The sequence below is a fragment of the Sorex fumeus genome, unplaced genomic scaffold (genome assembly GCF_029834395.1).
Source record: "Sorex fumeus unplaced genomic scaffold, SorFum_2.1 ptg000036l, whole genome shotgun sequence".
NCBI lineage: Eukaryota > Metazoa > Chordata > Mammalia > Eulipotyphla > Soricidae > Sorex > Sorex fumeus.
In genome coordinates this window covers 15,831,543-15,854,524 of record NW_026606093.1, presented here as the reverse complement: position 1 = coordinate 15,854,524, position 22,982 = coordinate 15,831,543, and the positions used below count along the sequence as shown (strand labels likewise).

The window sequence follows — 22,982 nt, the reverse complement described above, 5'->3', positions numbered from 1 at the left end:
TAAGTTGTCATGCACAGTCAGTTCCTCAGATGTGGAAATTTATGCCACATATCTTTCACGTTATCATTCTTTATCATTCTTCAAATTTCAATGGTCTGAATTCTCTAACAGAAATTCAGAGTAACTAGATAAACAACAAAACTGAAAACAACTTCTTGTGCTTATAACTGATGCACTTGAATGGTCTTCAATTAATTTTGAAACATTAATGGTTAGCATAATTATAGGTTCAAAGTAAAAGACTGGAAAACAACAATACAAGCTAACAATGGATCCATTGTTTTCTAGTATTTATTTTTATGCCTTCTCTCTCCCCATTCATTGATAGGGTTTTGAATTTATTTTTGTTGATCTTTGTGAACATTTTATATACCCTGAATATGAAGCCTTTTTCTGATGTATTGAATGTAAATATTTTTTTCTCATTCAGTTAGTTGTCTTTTAATTTTAAACAGTGTTGTTTTTTGCAATGCAGGAGATCCTTAACTTTATATAGTTCTTTTTGTTCATTTTTTATTTTGTTGCCTTTGTCATTGGTATCAGATCATTGAAGTCACCTTTGAGGCCCAAATCTTGAAGTGTTCTGCCTATACTTTTCTTAATGTACTTTATAGTTTCTGGTCAGATCTCAGGATCTTTAATCTACTGAGTGCATCAGATAAAGGTTTTGATATTCAGGATATGTAAAATACTTGTAAAGAAAAAAATGTTCAAACATCTTAACAACAAAAGGGAGAAGACATGAATAGATACTTCTCAGAGGAATGCAGGGAGATGACCAGTGCGCAGATGAAAAAAAATGCTCAACCTCATGTATTATCAGAGAAACCCAAATCATGATGACAATGAGATATCATCTGATACCAGTAATAATAGCACATATCAAAAATAGTAGGAACAATCTGTCGTGGTGGAGATATGGTGAAAAAAGAACTCTCATTCACTGCTGCTGGGAATGACATCTGGTACAATGCCTGTGAAAAACAATATGTTGTGTTCTCAGTAAACTTAGAATTGAACTGCCATATGACCCAGTAACTCCACTATGGGGTATATATTTCCATGAAATAAAAATACTAATGGATGACAGTATGCAATGTGTGAAATGGGGGGGAGGGTGTTGCCCAGATTAACTCAAATATCTAAACCACTGGATCAACAACACTGAAGTCAAGAGTTACAAATTTGAAAAATAGAAATTAAAAAGATGACTTTCAAGTGGGCAGACTATAGAAAGCAGGCTTGAGAGCGAACCTGGTAACATTGGTAGAGGAAAGTTGACACTAGTGGTAGAATCAGTGCTTCAAAATTGAATGTTCAAAACTCAACTATGAATAACTTTGAAAATCATGGTGCTTTAATAAAATGTTTTAATTTTTTTTAAAAAATGGAACATAGAAGAAAGTTAGAAAAGAAATGAAGAAGACATCAGAGATATGTGGGATGAATTCAAAAGGAATAATGCAAGAATCATAGAAGTATTTTAGGAACAAAAATGCATATTCAATGCAGAACCACAAATCAAAGAATTTTAGATAAGAAAGATAAGATAAAGATACCTTATCAAATAGATAAGAATTCCCCAGCATTGAGAAGTGCATGTACTTATATTTGAAGCTTAGAAAAGTTTCCAACAAAAATATATCAAATAGAAAAATCTAAGACACGTTGTCATCCGAATTATAAACAACAGAGAAAAAACTGTTTTGGGGATGCACCCAGTGGTGCTCAGGGTTTACTCCCAGCTCTGAACTCAGGGATCATTTTTCTTGGAGCTCAAGGTAACATATGAGTTTGTGGGGATTAAACCCAGGTCAGCTCTGTGCAAGGCAACTGCCCTGACCACTATACTATCTCTCTTGCCCCAAGAATTTGAAAGCATCAGAATCAAAGTAACTTACATACAAAGAAAGTCCCAGAAGATTCACAGCAGTCCTGTGAAGAGAGACTATAGGCCAGAAGAGAATGTTGGGACATAGTTTTTTTAAAAAAAAAAAAAGTAAAGAGGGGCTGGAGCAATAGCACAGGGGGTAGGGCGTTTGCCTTGCATGCGGCCAACCCGAGTTCGAATCCCAGCATCCCATATGGTCCCCTGAGCTCTGCCAGGAGTAATTCCTGAGTGCAGAGCCAGGAGTAACCCCTGTGCATCGCCGAGTGTGACCCAGAAAGCAAAAAAGAAAAAAGAAAAAGATAACAAGCTCAGTGAAATTGAGGTCTCTACATTGATATCTCTTTTTTTTCCTAGATTATCACTGATAACATCTTTAGAAGTTCAAACCTTGAAGCTGTTTTGTAAGAAACATTAAGAGTTTCTTTCAAAGACAAACTTCACAAACATGTTTTATTTCTAACAAAAGCTGACAATATATTTCTTTATCTCAATAATCATTTTCAGTGTCAACAACATGAACTCACCAACCAAGGTACAGAAAGTAGTATGATAGATCAGAAAACTAAGCTCAATTTGCTCCTAGCTTCAAAAAAACACATTTGGCCAATGTAAACATATACTCATGGTCAAAGGCTAAAAAAACAATTTTATAGAAAATAATTCATTAAAGGCCCAAGATGACCTTACTTGTATCAGACAATATAGACTTCAAATTTAAAAGACTTGAAGAGTGAGAAATGCTAACCTTTTAATGATCAATACATCATGAAGAACTCATATTCCTAATGGTAGAGCATCAGAATATTTGAAGCTAGTGCTTATAGAAATGAAAGAAGAAATTGACAGCAACACAATAAGAGATCAACTAGGCAAAAAATAAACAAAGGAAAAAACTAGTCTTTAAGAATTAAAGGAAAAGAGAAAAGAGAGATAGGCTTATCCAACATAAATAGGGATCTTCATCCCCCAAATGTTAAATACACACTCTTCTCCATGTTCCCAAAGTACATTTTCTAAGACAGGACACATTGCTGTGTTATGAAACATTATACCCTAAATAAGAAATGGAAGAAATCAGGAAGGAAGGAAGAAGGAAGGAAGAAAGGGAGGGAGGGAGGAAGGAAGGAAGGAAGGAAGGAAGGAAGGAAGGAAGGAAGGAAGGAAGGGAGGGAGGGAGGGAGGGAGGGAGGGAGGGAGGAAGGAAGGAAGGAAGGAAGGAGGAAGGAAGGAAGGTGGGAGGGAGGGAGGGAAGGAAAGAATAAAGGAGAGAGGAAGGGAGAAAAGGGAAGAGGGAGAGAGGGAGAAAAGAAGGGTGGGAGGAAGGGAGAAAAGAGGAAGGGGTGGAGGAAGAGAGGGAGAAGAGAAGTAGGGAGAGGGAGAGAGAAGAAGGAAGGAAGGAAGGAAGGAAGGAAGGAGGGAGGGAGGGAGGGAGGGAGGGAGGGAGGGAGGGAGGGAGAAAAGGGAGAGGGAGGGGAGGGGGGAAGGGAGGGAAAAATTTAATTCATAGAAGCAACTTTCTTTCTTTATTCTATCTTCATTGTCAAGCAGGCTCTTCTCATGTTTATTGGTTTTGTTGGTTTGTCTTTTAAGCAGTTTAGAACTTGACCGTTAGTGAAAGTACTGTCAGATCTTTAGTTAGGCATCTCAGGGGACTAGACCTGGATGTTCTAGGAAGATGAAATTATCAGGATTGCAACTGAAAATATCGTCTCAATAGTAGGAACATTCACAGAAGGGAAAACTCACCACCTTGGAAACTGTTTAGTACAGTTTCCTGTTAGTACAGGAAGAAAGGAAGAAGTGATAAAGTGGGCAAAAATTGAAGGAAATGTAGATAAATAAAATATATGAATCTTGTAAGTCTTTTAACCGTATTTTTTCTGTATTTTCCTAGAATTCGGAATCCTGTATTATAAGATCTTTGATTGTGAGCAATGTAAACCTTTTGAATATCTACAGGACTGATATAATACTTTTGAAAGAGTTCTACGGAGTACAGCTTAGTCATGGTAATTGAAACAATGATTAGCAAACTTCTTTCTAAATTTCTTGGTAGATCAACCTATATTAAGTTCAGTAAAATAAGGAGGTTAAAACCTGTAAGATATGACTATAAGAAAGGAATATGAATGTGTATTTTAAGTAAGTAAGATGTTGCATGAAGTGATATACCAGTCAGTTGAAGGCAGAGATAAGACACGCAAGAGGAATTATAGAAACATGGAGGGTCATGTAATTAATCTGGCTCATGACCAAGACTGAGTGTCAGAGGCCTCCTTTCATTCTGTTTTTTTATTAGTTACATCCTAATGACTTCATCACAGAGAATGAATCACCAATGAGAGTGAAAACAGTTATAGGATAATCATTCATCAAAAGAATATCAGGGTATACATTTCCTGTCAAAGATACGTTGTAATGATTAAAACATCAGATGAAGATATGGAGCTGGACATGTAGGCTCTACAGATTATGTTCCCCACATTTTTGTGGTCAGTTACACTCACACAAACACACAAAAGAGAAGGCTTATACTGATACTTGAAGGTTAAAATCAGATTAAGGATATGTAAGAGTGGGGGAAACTGCTGCTTTTTGTTTAGAACAAAACAAAACATCTCCCTCTTTTTGTTTAGAACAAAGTTTAGCAAATTGAGCTGTCTGCTTGTGCTGACTTCTGGTTTTGTACTGCTTAAACTTTCAATAAAATACCAAACACATAATGGTAAGTACAAGTAGCAGAACACCCCATTCCTACAGATCCTCCTAGCAGCTCCTTAATGCTAGTTACAGGGTTAAGGGAGTTCAAATCTTCAGAGATCTCTTGCCATATTTCTGAAGGTCCCAGATTAGGAAGATAGTCTTTAAAGGTACCATATATTTTACTCTGCAAATCCAGAATCTTAGCTATAATATTTTATGCATTAAAAGAGGTTTTTTAGCCTTATCTCAAAGAAACTCAGTTTCATTATATAGTACAGGGGTTATACAAAATGAAGTAGTATTCCAATCACATTTCAAAGATATTTGGTGATGGAGACTAGCTAACTGGTCTCCAAGCAGCTTAACAGTTTTAATAACATCAGATAATTCAGCCTGCAGTTCAATCAATCTGCCTTTGAGCAGTCCATAGTTTCTCGGAATTCTCGTGCCACTTCTGGTTGAATTCTGCTGTCTGTGTCTCTTGTTTCAGTGCCACACTGGCCACGGCCACTGTCACTTCACTGCTATGGTCCCCATAATAGCAGTGATGAGCAGACCCAGTAATCTCTTGGTCCATCGAGAGAGATGGACAAGTAGTTGGTGAAGTGCTCCCGTTGTTGTATTCTCATCCAAGTTCGATGAAGAGTGAGGCCCTGAGTAAATACAAACTCTCTCCTTCTAGGAGCTTTTCTAGTTCTATGTCAAAAACCTTGATTTCCAATTGTCTAAGAACACTATAACAGGAGTCTACTAGAACAATTCTGCAGATAATTAAAAGAGTTTCTCATAAGAATAGAGTTTGATCATAGTTTCTTTTCTTAAAATATGACCTCAAACTTCCTTTACATCCATTCTGTCCTGTAAAACCAACATCACTTTAACAGGATTGAATTCCTAACTTGTGTAGGTAATATCTCTATCCATCATCTTTCTTACTTAAAATACACATTCATATTCTTTCCTGATAGTCATATCTCACAGGTTTTAACTTCCTTATTTTACTGAACTTAATATAGCTTGATCTACCAAGAAATTTGGAAAGAGGCTTGCTAATGATTATCTCAATTACCATGACTGAGCTGCAATCTGCAGTACTCTTTCAAAAAGTATTACATCAGTACTGTAGATATTCAAAAGGTTTACAATGCTCACAATTAAATATAAGATTCCTAATTCTAGGAAAATATGAAAAAAAGAGGGTTAAAAGACTTAAAGGTTCATATATTTCATTTACCTATGGGGCTAAAGTGATATCCCAGTGGGTAGGCCATTTGTCTTGCACGCAGCCAAAATAGCCGATCCGGGTTCAATTCCTCTGCCCCTCTCGGAGAGCCCAGCAAGCTACCGAGAGTATCTCACCCACATGGCAAAGTCTGGCAAGCTCCCTGTGACATATTCAATATGCCAAACACAGTAACAACAAGTCTTAAAATGGAGACGTTACTGGGCCCGCTCTAGCAAAATCGATGAACAATGGGAGGACAGTGCTACAGTGCTACAGTGCTGCATTTCCCTCAATTGAGGTAAGATGGCACTGATGCCGTCTGAAGGCTTTGTGCTCTCCTGAACCCGGCTCACCATCTCGCCTTAGACAGCACGTGGCTCAGCACGCCAGGCATGGAACTCTGCGCGTGATCCCTGCATGACATCGCTGGCTGTCTTACAAGATTCAGACAGAATGGCATCAGTGGGGCGCGGAGAAACCACCTGCCCTGGCCAGACCAAGTTGCAGCGCTGTCAAGCATGGAGCAGTAGCAGCAGTGCATATAGTGGCTCATCCACTGTAAGGTGCTGTCTGCTAACCACTGGGTGACTTGGGACTCGGCACAGGTGTTCAACCTGGCAAAGACCCTCCGTGATGGGGTCCTGCTCTGCCAGCTGCTCAACAACCTCTGGGCGCACTCCATCCACCTCAAGGAGATCAACCTGAGGCCTCAGATGTCCCAGGTGCTGCCTAACCTAAGGACGCAGGCAGGTGTGTGTTTGAGGGTGTAGATTGTTACAACAAGCCAGTTGACCAAAAGCTTGCATTCAGTAGATTGGGAAGAGGAAACACCTGTAAAAGTGATTAGAAGCGCCCCAAAAGCCTCCATCCCTCTTGAAAAGCCTGGCAAGCTACCAGGGGTATCCCACCCACATGGCAAAGCCTGGCAAGCTACCTGTGGCATATTCTATGTGCCAAAAACAGTAACAATAATGGACCTCATTCTCCTGACCCTGAAAGAGCCTCCAATAGGACAACATTGGGAAGGATGAGTAAGGAGAGGCTGTTAAAATCTCAGGGCTGGGATGAATGGATACACTACTGGAGCCTGCTCGAGCAAATCGATGAACAACACGACGACAATGACAGTGACAGTGACATTTCTTTTAATTTTTGCCCACTTCATCACTTCCAGTGGACTGTATTTTGTGTTATTTTAAACAACTCAAACCTCAATTTTTATTTTTCTCCAGTACACAACTGAAATAGTTGAAAATGCAGTTTAAGCTTGTATTTTTTAAACAATCCATAAAAATCACAAAATATAGAGAAAGGGAGCAAAGTTTTAGATTATCTATATTTATCTTAGTACGAAGGTCAAATATTCCTACTAGTTTTCTGTTTTATCTACTACTTCCTTTCATAATTCTTGAGACAAAACTCTTCTGCCAGAATACTTTAAACTTTAAATTCCTTTTTACCACAAATACATATATTGTTTTTTGGATATGCTCAAGTAAAATAGGTATTCAAAACTTTTAACACTTTGATATTAACCTTCTTAACTAGATTCAGCATGATACTGTGATACATCTCCATTCCCAGCTGAGGCAAGCTCACTTGGCCTGGGGAGAGCTGCCTCTGTTCAACTGCAAGGTCACTAAAGTCAAAAGGACAGTTTTCAATTGCTTGGATTTTAAAATGTCTTGCTTTTTTTCTTTCAGCAAGAAGACCTGAAGCTGGTTCGGAATTCCAGCAAAAAGTCCTGATGTCTTTAAACTCTGTTGGGCTAAAGCATTTTGCAACCAATATTATAACTCTAGATAGCACACCAATTTTTGAATAAAATTGACTGAAGCTTGTAAGACAAAGCCTTGTGTTTTCCGATTTCTTATTTCACTTTAGTTTCAGGCTGTTCAGTTGCGTATCACTCTCACCCCTTGTAATGATGATGCTTGTCCAGGTCTAACAATTTGTACTTCTAATTTCAAAGTGGCTCTAACATTTGAGTAATCCACACAGACAAACAGATAGACAGAAGGACAACAGACTGACTACAAACACCACATACATATGTGCACGCATGTACACACACACACACACACACACACACACACACACACACACACACACTTGATTGATCATTCTGACCCTTCAAAAATGACAGGAATGAGAGTGATGGACTGAGAAAGGAAGGGTCAGTCCCCAGGGCAAAGTTAGCCCTGTTGGCCAATTGGGAATCTTGCCCCTCCCACCCACTCACCCACCCTCCTTCCCCCCCCCCCCCCCCCCCCCCCCCCCCCCCCCCCGTTCTCAGCCTGACAAGCCTGTTTCCTGTTTGTTAACAATGGGTGAAGGAAGCACTTTTGATAATATAAAGCCAGCAAAATAAATTATAATAAAGTTGTTTTAAACTTAAGGTGGTCATATGTTACCATTTTTTACTTTAAAAGTTCTCAATTAAATGATTTCCTGTTCTTGGGGTATCCTGGTGGCAGTGGGGACGTTTCCCACACTCCCAACCAAAGAATCTCCAGAACATCTGCCTAGCTCTCACTGCAAAGAAGGTAGATTATAGATCAAGAAACTAAGTTTCAGCGATAATGACTGCAGGACTTTAGTGGTGGTGGTGGTGGTGGTGGTGGTGGTGGTGGTGGTGGTGGTGAGGGGTAGGGGTTAGTTTAGGATTTGGAATGCTTACATAAAACTGGAAAAAATTGCTATAATATCTCCAAGGTGATCCAATGTAGATCTACCAAAGTTATCCTGACTGTACATTTTATGGTGATTTCTTATTTATTCCCTATTTATATTAATGTGCTCTTATTAACCGAGAGGAGAGGTAAAGATGCTTTCTGAAATCAGGTCCTTCTGTCCCTCAAAGACATACTAACAGGCATTACTTCTACACACACACACACACACACACACACACACCACAAGTGTGTGATATGTTTTCTGTGGATAACACTCATGATTATTATTATTCTGAGTTGTATCACAAAATAAAGAATCGAATTGGTCAGAGAATGATTAAGTTAAGGAATTAGAAGTACATCTTAATTTCATCCTGATTTTATTAATTTACTAACAAGCTATGAGACTCTAGAGAAGTTGCTCAAGTCTTACTTCTTATTTCTAATAAAACATTATTTAAAACCCAATCTATAACTAGTATTTTATTATTTTCTAATATTTAAAAATAAAAGAAAAAGACAAAATACAGTGGACTGTATTCTAATGTATGTACCCTAGAATGAATTAAAGCTTTAATAAGTGAATCAACATTTACTAATCAGGACAAGATTAGTAAATATTGTCAGCTGAATCATACCCCAATATTTTGGGAGTTAGGAAATAGAAGACAATTTTGGCTAAATTTAGCACAAGAAACATTGGACTCATATAGGACTGGAGAGAATTTGAAAAAGCCAGGAGTGGCAGAAATAAAGGGAGTGGCAACAATAAAGGCAGATTCAAAGGCAAGTACCACAAAAACATAGATGTCCACCAGTGGGATGCAGTGGAATACCAATTTGAATGAAGTAATCCTATGTCTGTTGTGTCGTTATGCCATCATTGTTGAGTGCCATTTATGAATTAGTCACTTGGCTAATAAATTCTAGGAGTAACTTTGGTTTCCAATGTGTACTAAGCAGACATCTTAATGCATACTTGAACTAATAACAGTAAATTGGTGGTCCCTGTCATTCAGGAACTTGAATGTCCCTGTAGAATTTGCAGAAGGGTGGCAGATATAAGAGCAGGGACTCATTTAAAATATTTTCTGTGACTCTTCTGTACAGGCAGCAGCGTCATTCTTAAGATTTCTACATCTTTTCTATCCCTCCTACTCTCACATTCACATCAACCTCTGTTACACACACACCTTTATAGTCCCACAATATTTTCAGTCCATGTTAGAACACACCATAGTCATTTTTGCTGAGCCAAGGACTTGTATGTCTTGATTGATGGTAACAAGTTTTCTCCACTTTTTGGTTTCTGTGGCTGCACATAGCTGCTGTAAGTTAAGTAGATAGGAGGTTAGACATTACCTAAATCACAACAGTTCCCTGGAACCTTTTGTATGATTGTAGGCTCTGGTGAACTATACTGTCCAGTTGGGTAAAAGAAAACATTGCTCGAAATTCACACACTTTACAGTTATACTTAGCCCCTAGATATCAGCAAAACTGACCTAAAAGAGAATAAGAAGTCCTTTCTATCATGACAAGTAATCTTTCCATCCATCTCCTTGGGGGTTAACGCTATAGTAGCAAGAGGACTTTTATTTTCTGTACTCCTGGTACTTCTCAAACTACTGTCAGCTGCCAGCTGGTTTCTAGGCCTCAGAAAGAAAATGAAAATGAGACTGACCCAACAGGAATTCTTTATTCCTCTCATAAAAAAGCTCCCCCACCCATAAATGTCAGCAACATGACCTTGCATTTTAGATTTTATTTTACATTCAAAGGGGGAGGGCTTTGATCAGATGGTGAGTTCCTTGAAATTACAGCTGTGTTAGTTATGATAGGGCTCTTGAATAATTTTCTAACACAGAATACGGACCTGGGCAAGGTAACCCTGTTAGGATCTTACTGAAATCTGATGGGAAATAGCAAGTCTTTGCAAAGAATAGCATTAATTACTTACAACCATACAAAAGGGGATTTTCACTGATGTAGTTCCCACCAAGCTATAAAACCATAAAAAAATACAAGATTTTGCATAACTTTACTATTGTCAGATTTTAGAATTTATTTCCAAAATTCACATAGTATACAGCAGGGTTTTAATAAGGTTTTAATTTATGGGCCCATCTACAAGTAGTGGGTATTTTTTTATTTGAGTACCAGAAGCTGCATAGGGTTCAACAAGAAAGAAAGTTGTGTAAAGTCTGACAATGACTCTGATTGGAGCATTTACAGCATTTGTGAAATTATTTTGAAAACTCTGATAATAAGATATTTATAGTACTGAGACTTAGTAATGAGACATCTTCTTGCACAATAGGACTGGCTTATTTTGCATACATTGGTATGTCACTGGCATACATGCATGTGACCATAACAAAAAACTCTAAAGGTAAAATTATTAAAATTTGATCCTGTGGACCAAAAATTTAAAATGTTTAATTAATATTTCAGTTTCAATTAGGAAGGCTTTTATATAGCTCAGTGACAATGAATCTTTTTGTACACATGAAAACATGAGTTTATCTCCATATGCCAAGCTGTGTCCAATTGCAACTATTAAGATGTATGACCCTTAGCGAATAATTCAATAAAAAAATGTTCATGAACAACACAACTATATAGTGCATCGCTCACTGATGTACACATGTTTGAGAACCTCAGTCAAGCGCGAAATCCTTTGCAAACACCACAGCACAGTGTGTGAACTTCGTACTCAAACATGTGCCCAAGTGTTTTTGAATCCCATCCATCACAGCTTGTTTGGAGGTTCTAACAAACAAGGTTCTATCGCTCCTGGCTGGAAAGATAGCACAGCGGTAGGGCATTTGCCTTGTGTGCGGCTGGCCTGGTCGAGCCAGGTTCGATTCCTCCGCCCCTCTCTGAGAGCCCAACAAGCTACCGAGAGTATCTCACCTGCTTGGCAAAGCCTAGCAAGCTACCCGTGATGTATTCAATATGCCAAACACAGTAACAACAAGTCTCACAATGGAGACGTTACTGGGCCCACTCAAGCAAATTGATGAACAACGGATGACAGTGCTACAATCCATCACAGCAATAAAAAAAAAAAAAGTAAGAGAAGGGTATTTAAAAACAAATTCAAGTACCTAGGAGACAATGAAGAAAGTAAAAAGCTTATTTAATGAAAACAATAAATCTCTACTGAAAGAAATAAAACAGCAAAGTGAAAACATTTTCTTATTCATGGATTAGAAGAGTTGGTATAGTTAAAATTATTACTCTAGGCAAAGCACTGTACAGATCCAATGCAATTACCATCAAAATGCCCATGACATTCTTCAAGGGCATAGAAAAATACAAAATACTTCTAAAATTTGTATGAAACCTTAAAACCTGAGTTTCCTGGTGCACCTTCACCATGCTCTGTCAATGTCCCAATAGAGCAAACAGAACAATCAGAGTCCCACCTAGCACGCTCACCTTCAAGAGTCACCATATTTTCTTCATCCAGCTCAAAAAATTTCAAAGCATACAGCTACATTAGAGGCTTCATGATACTTCATTCCTTCATATCTCATGAGGAAATTACATCATACATTCTAGCTCCAAAAACCTATCCACACAAAACAGTATACAAAAGCAACTGTAGTGAAAAAGAATTTGCTTGAGCGGGCCCAGTAACGTCTCCATTGGAGACTTTGTTGTTACAGTGTCTGGCATATCAAATACTCTTGGTAGCTTGCCGGGCTCTCTGATAAAATGTTTTTTTTTTTAAATTTGCTCGAGCGGGCCCAGTAACGTCTCCATTGGAGACTTTGTTGTTACTGTGTCTGGCATATCGAATACTCTCGGTAGCTTGCCGGGCTCTCCGAGAGGGGCGGAGGAATCGAACTCGGGTTGGCCATCTTGGGCGCTTGTAAGGCGAACGCCCTACCGCTGTGCTACTGTAGTGAAAAAGAATTAAATTACAATTAATATAGTGGCAGGATCGATGACGGCATTACTGGAACTAGCACACAAAACTCTGAAGAACTAGGTAGTAAACTAAATCCAGTTAAGAGATAACTGCAAGGGCTGGAGTGATAGCACAGCGGGTAGGGCATTTGCCTTGCACGTGGCCGATCCTGGTTTGATTCCCAGTATCCCATATGGCTCCCTGAGCATCGCCAAGAGTAATTGCTGAGTGAAAAGCCAGGAGTAACCCTGAGAATTGCTGGGTGTGACACAAAAAGCAAAAGAGAGAGAGAGAGAGAGAGAGAGAGAGAGAGAGAAAGAGAAAGAGATAACTTTAACACAGAGAAAGAGAGCATCACCATGTTCCTCCAGAGAGATCATGTGTGATAGGAGTAGCTCACATGGTGACTTGTAAAAAACCCCAGAATGCAGCAGTTGCCATGAGAAGACTTCACAGAATCTTACTGAGTTTAGCAAGGGAAGATAGTGTCCCTGGCAGGCTCAGTGCCAATTATACACATAATCTCACAGGTAAGAACTTGGAGTAGGTAAAGCTTAGGATCTATAATGAACTAAAACAGTCGTACAGGTAGACAATAAGATACCAGAAATTTTGAGACTATAAATGAGTAAACTACAATCATAAATGAGAAACTAATGGGTTTGGTAGGTAAAATTTAAAACTGAATTAAAGGCCTTGTCAGCAGAGTATTAAAGGATTAAATCAGTGAGCACCATGATAAGATGCAGAAAATCTCTAGAAAACAATAGATGGGTGTGTAAACTCAAAAAAGCCAGCAGCAATGGCAGCGGCTGTGTTCTATCGTTCTATCTCTCCCACCGCCCGCTTTCGGTAGTCTCACGCCAGTTCCCCCACCCCAAGGAGGTCGATGACAATGGGCAGGCGAAGGAAGGAAATGAGGGCCAGGCTGATTGGGCTCAGTTGCAGTTTATTCCAATCCCATCTCCATTCTCTGATTCTCCTCCTGCGTCTTCCTCCACCATGCTACTTCATTCTCCTCCTCCATCCCCCTTCATTCTCCTTCCAACTCTGGAAACTGGATACTGATCCCCTTTCTTCTCCTTCTCTGGAGTCTCAATTCTGATCCCCTAGCCCACTCTTCTCGTACAGTTAAATCCCAAAGCATGAGGAGTTGGGGCTTACACATAGGTGTGGTCACAATCAATAAGGGTAGAATGCTTTCCCTCGGGGGGGTGGAGGGGGGAAGCCACTTCTAGGACAGATCCTCTCTCAGCAGGACGACCCACCCTAGAGCAGAATCCCATGGGTGTGTTTCCCCTCTCCTTGTCCAACAAACATATAAGCATTTATAATATAAATCATTTTGTATGGATACAGTAAGAAATACCTCAAACTTATAAAATTGCCCTCCTAGGGCCATGTTGATCTCAGACTACAGTGCTCAGGCCAGATAGTCTTTCCTATCCCTAGTGATGTTGGTGGGCCCCACGGGTGACTTATGTGAAGTGGGGAGGAGAAAGACGGTCACTTTCTCCCCACCCGCCTCTGCCACCCGGGACCCTGGGTAGGCTAGGACCAGTAAAGTCTGCAGTGAGCACCTGCTCGGCACGGGCCTAAGCCCCGCCAGCCCCACAAAGTGGCCATCAAGACACACCTGAAGTCCGCTTGATCTTCTCGGCACGGGAGTTAATCCCCGCCATCCGATTGCTCAGGGAGCCACAGACTCAAGTTGGGGCGAGAATTCACTCTTTGCAGGAAAGGAGAGACCAGTCCCAAGCCTTACCCGAGGTTTCTGGGGTTCTTGTCTTGCTCGCAGAAAAGAATTTCAGGAGTAGACGAGCAGTGAAGTAACAGGTTTTATTTGGAGGCTTTTGGAAAGGGAGAGAAAGGGATAAGCAGATAAGTGGAGGAATGGAGAGTAAGAGAGAGAGAGTAACGCGTCCAGAGGGAACACGAGCTTCTCCGAGTGTGGAGAGAGCCCCAAGTGGGCTCTCGAGCTGGCTCTTATAGACCCTTCTGACTCAGAATGTTCTGGAATCTCCTTGAGGCTGAGTCGCTGGAGTTAACTGGATTGAAAGGGGGTTCGAGAATCTTCTGACTTGGAATGTCCTGGAATCTCCTTGGGGCTGGGTCGCTGGAGTTAACCGGATAGAAAGGGGGGTTTTAGGAAAGGAGGAATTTCATGGGGAGGAGGCCTATATCCTCAGGTTCCGCGGATGGTCTTATCAGGCCTTTATTCTCTGTATCCACAACGTGGGTCAGTCCTAGAATTCTTCCATGAAACTTTGTTTCATTGCAAAGAGCCTTTCTCTATCTACCTGCCTACATCACTAGCAGGGTCCTTACTTTTAGGTCATGACAGCATTTGTCTATAGTCAAACTCTTAACTTATAGTTAAGAATCGTGGCACTTTGGCCTGGCCCATTTTGATGTGAGGGTAGCTCACCACTTGCCCTAGGTCCATTGAGTCCCTCGTCAGGAAACTGCTTTTGGGGGTGTTAGGAACCAAGGGCAACTGAGGCTTAAGTAGAGAAAGCAGATACCCGGGAACCAATAATATTCAAATCCAATTAAATACTAAGTTACAAAAGCATAATATTAACTGTATTTCTGCATCTATACAGAAAGGGCATTGCATAAAGTAAACTATTCAAAAGACATAAGGAGAGGAGAAAGGCAATATTAACTTACAATACAATTTCAGTGTCATAGAAGGATCTGACCTTACAAATGAACAGATACTGATTAGGGGGGAAAAGTTGATTAACTGGTTGGGGAGGAGAGCATAGGGAAGTGTGTAAACACACAAAAAAGGACGTGCAAAGGGACGGCAGTGGCCTATCTCTCCTGCCGCCCGCGTTCAGTAGTCTCAGGCCATTTCCCCACTCCAGGGAGGTCGATGGCGAAGGAAGGCTGGTTGGTCTTAGTAGCAATTTATTACATGGAAGAGATGTATGTCGTGGAGGCCCCATGTCCAACATTTAGATTCAGCCTTCTGGAACTGTGAGTAACTATGGATGATCTTGGTCAACATGATGAACTCAGACAGTCTCCCACCCTGTTCATTCCATTCTAGGCCATGGGTCCCGATGTGAAGTTCTTCAGCTCATCTTCTTGGTCCTATCTTGGCATTAAAATCACCCACAATGATCTTGTAGAAGGTGTGGTCTTCTTTATAGAAGTTCTCCAGCTCCATATAGAACTTCTCAATTTCTCCTTTATCATAAATAGATGTTGGTGCATAGACAATGAAGATAGAAACTGCCAGCAGTGAGCTACATCTATTCAAATGTAAAAGTCCGATTCGGGTTGTTAGGTATTCGAATGAATCAATGCTCATGGCCAAGTTTGTGTTGACAAGGACAGTGACACCTCTGACACCTCTTTTATCACATGTTCCGAGGAACAATTCTTCTCCAGTGCCAAAAATGGCATGATGAGATTGGTGCTTTCTTGTCTTGGTCAGACCAATGATGCCGTACTTGATCTTTTGTGCTTGTACCATCAGGTCCTCGATGGATGCATCTGATGCTAGCATATGTGCATTGAAAGTACAGACGATCATTTTTGTCTTCCTTGGTTGTGGCAGCCTAGTTCGGCCTTGAGATTTTATCGGCCTCTCCTTTCTCATCCTTTTCAGTGCTGCCATGTCAGTGAAGCCTTCAGGGTCAGGTGAATGAGACCCATTGTAATTACTGATTTTGGCATATCGAATACACAATGGATAGCTTGCCAGGCTCTGCCGTGTGGGCGGAATACTCTTGGTAGCTTGCCAGTCTTTCTGAGAGGGATAGAGGCTTTTGGGGTGACCTTTAATCGCCGTCGTAGGTGTTACCATATTTGAACTCTATCAAATACGGTACTGCAATTCCGGAAGATGGGTATTTAGTGTCTTATGACGTGTTGCGTGGGTCCAAAAGCATCCTGGAGTGTGGTGGCGGCTGGGTAGTGGAGGTAGTATTGGTAGTGGAGGTCTGCCAGTGGGGTATTTATCTGGTCCCGGTAGGGGTAGGGTGGGTCTTCTGTGTGCAATCCGATCCCTGGGTCTCTGTTGGTTTGTGGAAGCAACATAACAAAAAAGTCACCACATCTATCACCTCTTAATGCTATGGGTTGAGAGGCAGAGATATTATTGCTTGATGAGCTTAAAAGTGAAACTGACAAGATGAATGAGGAATTTCTCAAGAAAAGCCATGTGTCTGAGTGGGATGGTCTGAGATTCCTCAGTGAGATATGTGGTGCTATATTCAACGCTAGTTGCAAGTACAAAGGTTGAATCAAAGTGGTTATGTCTACTAAAGGTATGGTGAGTTTCTGAGAGGTTTCCTCTTGAGAAGGCACCTCCATTCCATATTTGTCTCATGTGCAACCAAAGAGGGACCAGGAACAGCGAAACAACCCAGAGTATTAGATTGTATGTTGAATTTGTTTTTAAAGTTTTTTCAAGTGACTATAGTAATAAAGTGAGTCCATAAAAACTCCTTCACTGCTGGTGGGAATGCCGGCTGGTCCAACCCTTTTGGAAAACAGTATGGACGACTCTCAAAAAATTAGAATTTGATCTGCCATTTGACCCAGCTATAGCACTCCTGGGAATATATCCCAGAGAGGCAAAAAGGTATAGTCGAAGTGACATCTGCAATTGTTTGTTCATTGCAGCACTCTTTACAATAGCCAGAATCTGGAAAAAACCTGAGTGCCCAAGAACAGATGACTGGTTAAAGAAACTTTGGTACATTTACACAATGGAGTACTATGTAGCTGTTAGAAAAGATGAAGTTATGAAATTTACATACAAGTGGTACTACATGGAAAGTATCATGTTAAGCGAAATGAGTCAGAAAGAGCGGGATAGACACAGAAAGATTGCATTCATCTGGGGAACATAAAGCAACAAAAAGGGAGAGTGACACACAGGAATGGCTGAGATTAGTACCAGGAATTTTGCTCCATGAATGGAAGGCCAGCCACAGGCTCTAGGTGAAAAGGAAGCTCAGATAGAGAAGAGAGTACCAAATGAAGGGTGTTGTGAGGGCCCTCCCAGGGTGGGAGAAGCATGCTAAAAGTAGTCGATAGACCAAACATGATTGCCACTCAAAGCCTCTCTTGCAAAACACAGTACCCAAAAGAAGAGAGAGAGAACAAGGGGGAATACCCTGCCACAGAGGCAGGATGGGACGGGGGGGGGGGGGGGAATGAGGGTGGGGGGGATGCTGGGACCCATGGGGATGGATGACGGGCACTGGTGGAGGTATGGGGACTTGATCATTGTATAACTGAATCCCAAGCACAAAATTTGTAAGCCTATAACTGTACCTCATGGTTTTTCACTAATAAAAAAAATAAAAAAATAAAAAAATAAATAAAAAAAACTCTGTACCTTGTGTGAGGCTGAGTATCCTTCCTTTGGGGGATAGATTTGCCCTCTGAAGGAATTCTTCATTAAACTGTTCTTAGAGTTGTGTAAGCCGTGTAAGTTGTAGTGAGGGAAGTAGGCCACCTGATCAATTCCCTTTTATAAATGAGACTGCTCAGGCTCTTTATTCCATCAGCAAGTCTTAGATTAACAGCTTTCCATAAAAGGAAATATACTGTAATTTAGCCGGTCAAGGGAAAGGCTTCTTGCTGCTGGAAAATAAACTCAAGAATACCTACTGGTGACCTTCTGAGAGAAGCCTTTTTCTTCTTGAGACAAGTTTTTATGTCCCAAATATTATGTCTTTGTCTGGGTTATCTGTCACCTGATTTTATCTAAGATCTCTAGGTCTCATCTGAACCCATTCTGTAAGATATTGATACTTGTTGGATATTGAAATGGGGAATGCTCATTCCCTCTGTCCAGCTGTGTGAAACTCTGAAACATTAAAGACAGGCTGGAATCAGAGACAAAAATGTTCAGTATAGATCTTGTCTGGCCTTTTAGCAGGGTGAAAGGGCTGTGCCCTTTCTAGATTAGTAAATGACTTTATGGTGACTTTGAAGATGCAGGTTGTTTTGTTCGTTTCATTTAGCCTCATTGAACCAAAACGTAGCTGGAAAGTTCCTAAACTGGTTATTGAGAACTTCTCACTCTAAGTTTCTTATTGGAGAGATATTAAATGGATTGAAAGGGTCAAAAAATAGCCCCCAAATATCTAAACTATCAGAGGGTGCTGCCAACAGGTCAAGCTGTACCTGAGGGATGAGTGCGTCAGCAGCCTGATGGTGTCTTAAGGCTTCCTGACACCCCAAAATTGCTGCTGTGCCTATGGCCCAACATATTGGGACCAAGTTTGCCAAGAAATTAAATGACTAAAAGTCAGGTATGTGGGAACCATGCCCACAAACTATCTTCAGCTCAGGTATACAAGCTCATTTTTTTACCTTATTTCAGAGACCCATAGATAAATCTTAAAAGAGATCAAATCACAGTTAATTTTGAACCTGTGCGTTGCTGAACAGACTGGGGTAAATTGGAGGGGGGGGCAGGTTGGTCTGTGTCTGCCCAAGCAGAGCCCCCAGCAGCCACTTGCTTCCACAATCCAGAATCGCCACCATACTCCCAGCCTGACTCCACTGCCTTAGGATGGACCCCACCAAGTCATAATCTGCTGAAAATTCAGGCATGCGGGTTTTGTGACTGAAATCCCCAGGCTTTCTCAGAGCTGGGGGCTACCTCCTGACACTTCCCAATACACATGGAAGCACTGGCGGTACCCCCATGAACCAACTCCAGCGCCACCCTGTAAACTCTATTACTGACCTTGTTTCAGAGACCAATAAATAAATCTCAAAAAAGATCAAACTTCAGAGACACAGAAGCGATTCCCAGAAAATACCACAGTGCTGGAGATCTCTCCAGGCTCCATACCAAGCCAATTTCAACAGGGCATCCCAGATGGAACAGGTGCAGTCTCCCCGCCTACTCCAGGTGGAATCCCAGCTACCAAGAGCTTACATAAGCAAGGTGCAGGTATGCGGGTTCCAGGACTAAATCTCAACGATGCATGGCAGCAAAGGCACAGGGCTGTCCCTACCTGGCTCCCTGCCCACTTGTTGACCTGGCTGTCACACCCTCAATGTGCCTCCAGGCACCATCTTAGCACAACAACAGCCCTGGTCCAGAGATGCACAATTGAATCCCAAAATGGATTAGTGCCCTACAGAAATGTCTCTGGAATCCAACCATCTACAATCTAGGATTCTAGAAGCGTACAGCCACGGCATCCATGATATTCAAAACAAGCAAGGGACAATTAATGATCGAGCATCTGCCCCTGGAAGGCAGGCTTGAATAGTGGTAAAAAAAAAAAATTGAGCAAAACATAATGCCCAAAAGTAAACAGAGAGTAATGGGAAAATTGTCTGCCATGGAGGCAGGGTGAGGACTGGGATGGGGGTGGGATATACTGGGAACACTGGTGGTGGAAAGTATGCACTGTTGGAGGGGTGGGTGTTCAATCATTGTACGGCTGAATCTAGAACATTAAAGCTTTGTAACTGTATTTCACGGTGATTGTGTGTGTGTGTGTGTGTGTATATATATATATATATATATATATATATATATATACTATCAGGGTGCTTAATATCTGATATTCTTTAGCATCATAAAGCCCAACCTGTTTAAAAATTAACAGACCTAAGGAAAAAGTTAAAAACAGACTAATCTAGGAAGTGAGATAAGATATTAATTAAAATGTGCAAATTTTTTCCTTACAAGCCTAAATAAATTCCAATAGTAAATTATGCTGTTTTGTACTGGTATCTAAAAGTTTAGGGCTAGACCAATAGCACAGCGGGTAAGCCGTTTGCCTTGCTTGCGACTGACCTGGTTAACCCAGGTTCGATTCCTCCACCGCTCTCAGAGAGCCCGGCAAGCTACCAAGAATATCTTGCCCGCACGGCAAAGCCTGGCAAGCTACCCTTGACATATTCGATATGCCAAACACAGTAACAAGTCCCACGATGGAGACATTACTGGGCCCACTTGAGCAAATTGATGAACAATGGGAGGACAGTGACAGTGATCTAAAAGTTTAGTAAAAACTGCAGGCTTCTTAGAGTTTGTCTTTCCACTGCTTAGAATTACTAGAAATCTGACAAGAAAAAAATGTGATTAGAATTAATTGTCATAAATAAAACTGATTCAAAGAGTAATGGTTTAGTTTAGAACATGTAGGATTCTAAAGTCATAGAATTGGATGCACAACTTTTTTATTAAAATTTTTTAATTATCAGAATTTTATGTTATTTAGCAGGGAAGTTAGACCTGATTTTTCATAATTTTGGCTAGCTCAACTAGAAAAATAAAGTTATTCATGGTAATAATTTTTAATTCAGGTTAACTCGGCTGAGAAGAAAAGAAATGTACTAAAATACTTAAGAAAATATTTTTTCTTTGAGATTTTGTTAACTTCAACTTATATAGCAACTTAGTAAAAGTAAATAATAGGGTAATTCAGGGGCTGGAGTGATAGCACAGTGGGTGGGGTGTTTTCCTTGCATGCAGCGGACCTGGCTGACCTGAGTCAATTCCTCCACCCCTCTCAGAGAGCCTGGCAAGTTACCGAGAGTATCCTGCCCACACGGCAAAGCCTGACAAGCTACCCGTGACGTATTTGATATGCCAAACACAGTAACAACAAGTCTCACAATGGAGATGTTACTGGACCCACTGAAGCAAATCGATGAACAAAGGGAGGACAGTGCTACAGTGCTACAGTGTCCGAGAGGGGTATTTCAAAGGAGATGGAAGAAACATCTATATTTCTAACACCTGAATAACTTTCTTCTTTTTGAGAGGATTTAAACTTGAACTGTTCAAAACCTGGCTCTGTTCTATTTGAATTTGTTTAGATTTTGTTACAATTTTTTTTTCAGTTTTTACCTATGTTTGATATTTGGGCTTTTCATGCTTTAATTCCTCTGCCAGTACCTTAATGCATGTGGAGAGTGGTCTCAGCATGATGGTGGCTGGTTCTGGAGGTCTTTGGCTGCCGGAGCCCTGGTCAGGGCGGGGAGGGAAACTCAGCCTGCTCCCCTTCAAGGGGCCCCTCCAGAACCAGCCACCACCATGCTGAGACCACTCTCCACACGCATGAAGGTACTGGCAGAGGAACAAAGGCATGAGGGTCCGGGGACTGAGATCTCCAAGCCTGCTCGGATCAGGGCTGAGCATCCTCCACCCAAATCCTCCAAATTCCAGTAGGCAGGGGTCACACCCCCCAACTGGCCCCCTGGCACCATGTAATTCCATCAATGGCCAAGACCCAGAGACTATAAAACTCAGCTTCCAGAAGCGCGGCAGCATTCGCGGCCACGCGGCACCTTATTATCTCATTCTTACTTTGGAGAAAATGGCAGGCTGCCGAATGTAACCTGCCCACATGGCAGAGTCTGCCAAACTCCCCGTGGTGTACCCAATATGCCAAATACCAGTAACAATTATGGACCTCATTCTCCTAACCCTGGAAGAGCTTTTAATATGGCACTTTTTAAAAATCTCAGGGCTAGGATGAAGTAGATGTTACTGGGGCCTGCCTGAGGCATTCGACGAACAACAGGAAGGTCGTGATCATGATCGTGATGCTTTAATAGTGGTTTTATTGTTTTTGATTAATTAATGTTGCAAGCCTACGCATGTATTAGAATTTGAGAAGAGGAGGCTCTTAAAACAGATCTCTAAATGACAATACTATCAAAATTGAAGCTGTGTTATGAAATATTTGGTAAATAGGGTGAGGCCTCGCATCAAAAATTTTATATTACTAAACAACACCATAACACAGTTCCACATAGAAAATATTCTACTTAACAAACAAAAGGAATAAAACAAAGTTTGAAGCCATTACTTCTTCCTTCTTATGCCCTGTGCCTTTGCCACTTGCACTGACAACTCAGCAGCCACCAGTCCTGCCTGCATGGGTGTTTTTATAACACAAGACAGTTCACTCCATCATCTTGTGTGGTTTATAGTTTTGAAGTTAGGAAGTTGGATCTTAAGAGTTAAAAGTTCTAGATGCTTTATGAATAGAAAGTATAAATAAAATAAAATATATATTTATGGTAAAAAGGGACTTAAGACTTAAAAACATTTTGATTGATGGGTCTTGTATCAAAGGAAAATTGGTATTTAATAAAAGGGGGAGAGGAGTTAAAACTAGGAGTATTTGACTGTCAAATTAAGATAAGTATGGATAATATAAAACTTTGTCTCCTTTCCCTAAATTGTATTATTTTCAAATGTTGTTTTAAAAATAAAAATACAAACTCTAGATGAATGTGTGAGACTAGCACTGTAGCACTGTCTTCCCATTGTTCATAGATTTGCTTGAGTAGGCACCAGTAATGTCTCCACTGTGAGACTTGTTGTTACTGTTTTGGGCATGTTAAATACGCCACGAGGAGCTCGCCAGGCTCTGCCATGCGGGTAGGATACTCTCGGTAGCTTGCAGGGCTCTTTGAAAGGGATGGAGGGATCGAACCCGGGTGAGCCACATGCAAGGCAAACACCCTACCCGCTGTGCTATCGCTCCAGCCCAAGTGTGTAAGAATATAAATAATAAATGTAGTAGTCTGGGGGTTGAGAGGAGGGAAACTGTGGCT

The 22,982-nt window shown here is 40.9% G+C and overlaps 2 pseudogenes; one reads left to right on the top strand and one right to left on the bottom strand.

The window, feature by feature from the left end:
* LOC130027141 (60S ribosomal protein L28-like) overlaps positions 1–6,175 on the bottom strand; it is a 68,612-nt pseudogene extending 62,437 nt beyond the window's left edge.
* A 61-nt stretch (positions 6,176–6,236) lies between these two features.
* LOC130027140 (testis development-related protein-like) overlaps positions 6,237–22,982 on the top strand; it is a 99,975-nt pseudogene continuing 83,229 nt past the window's right edge.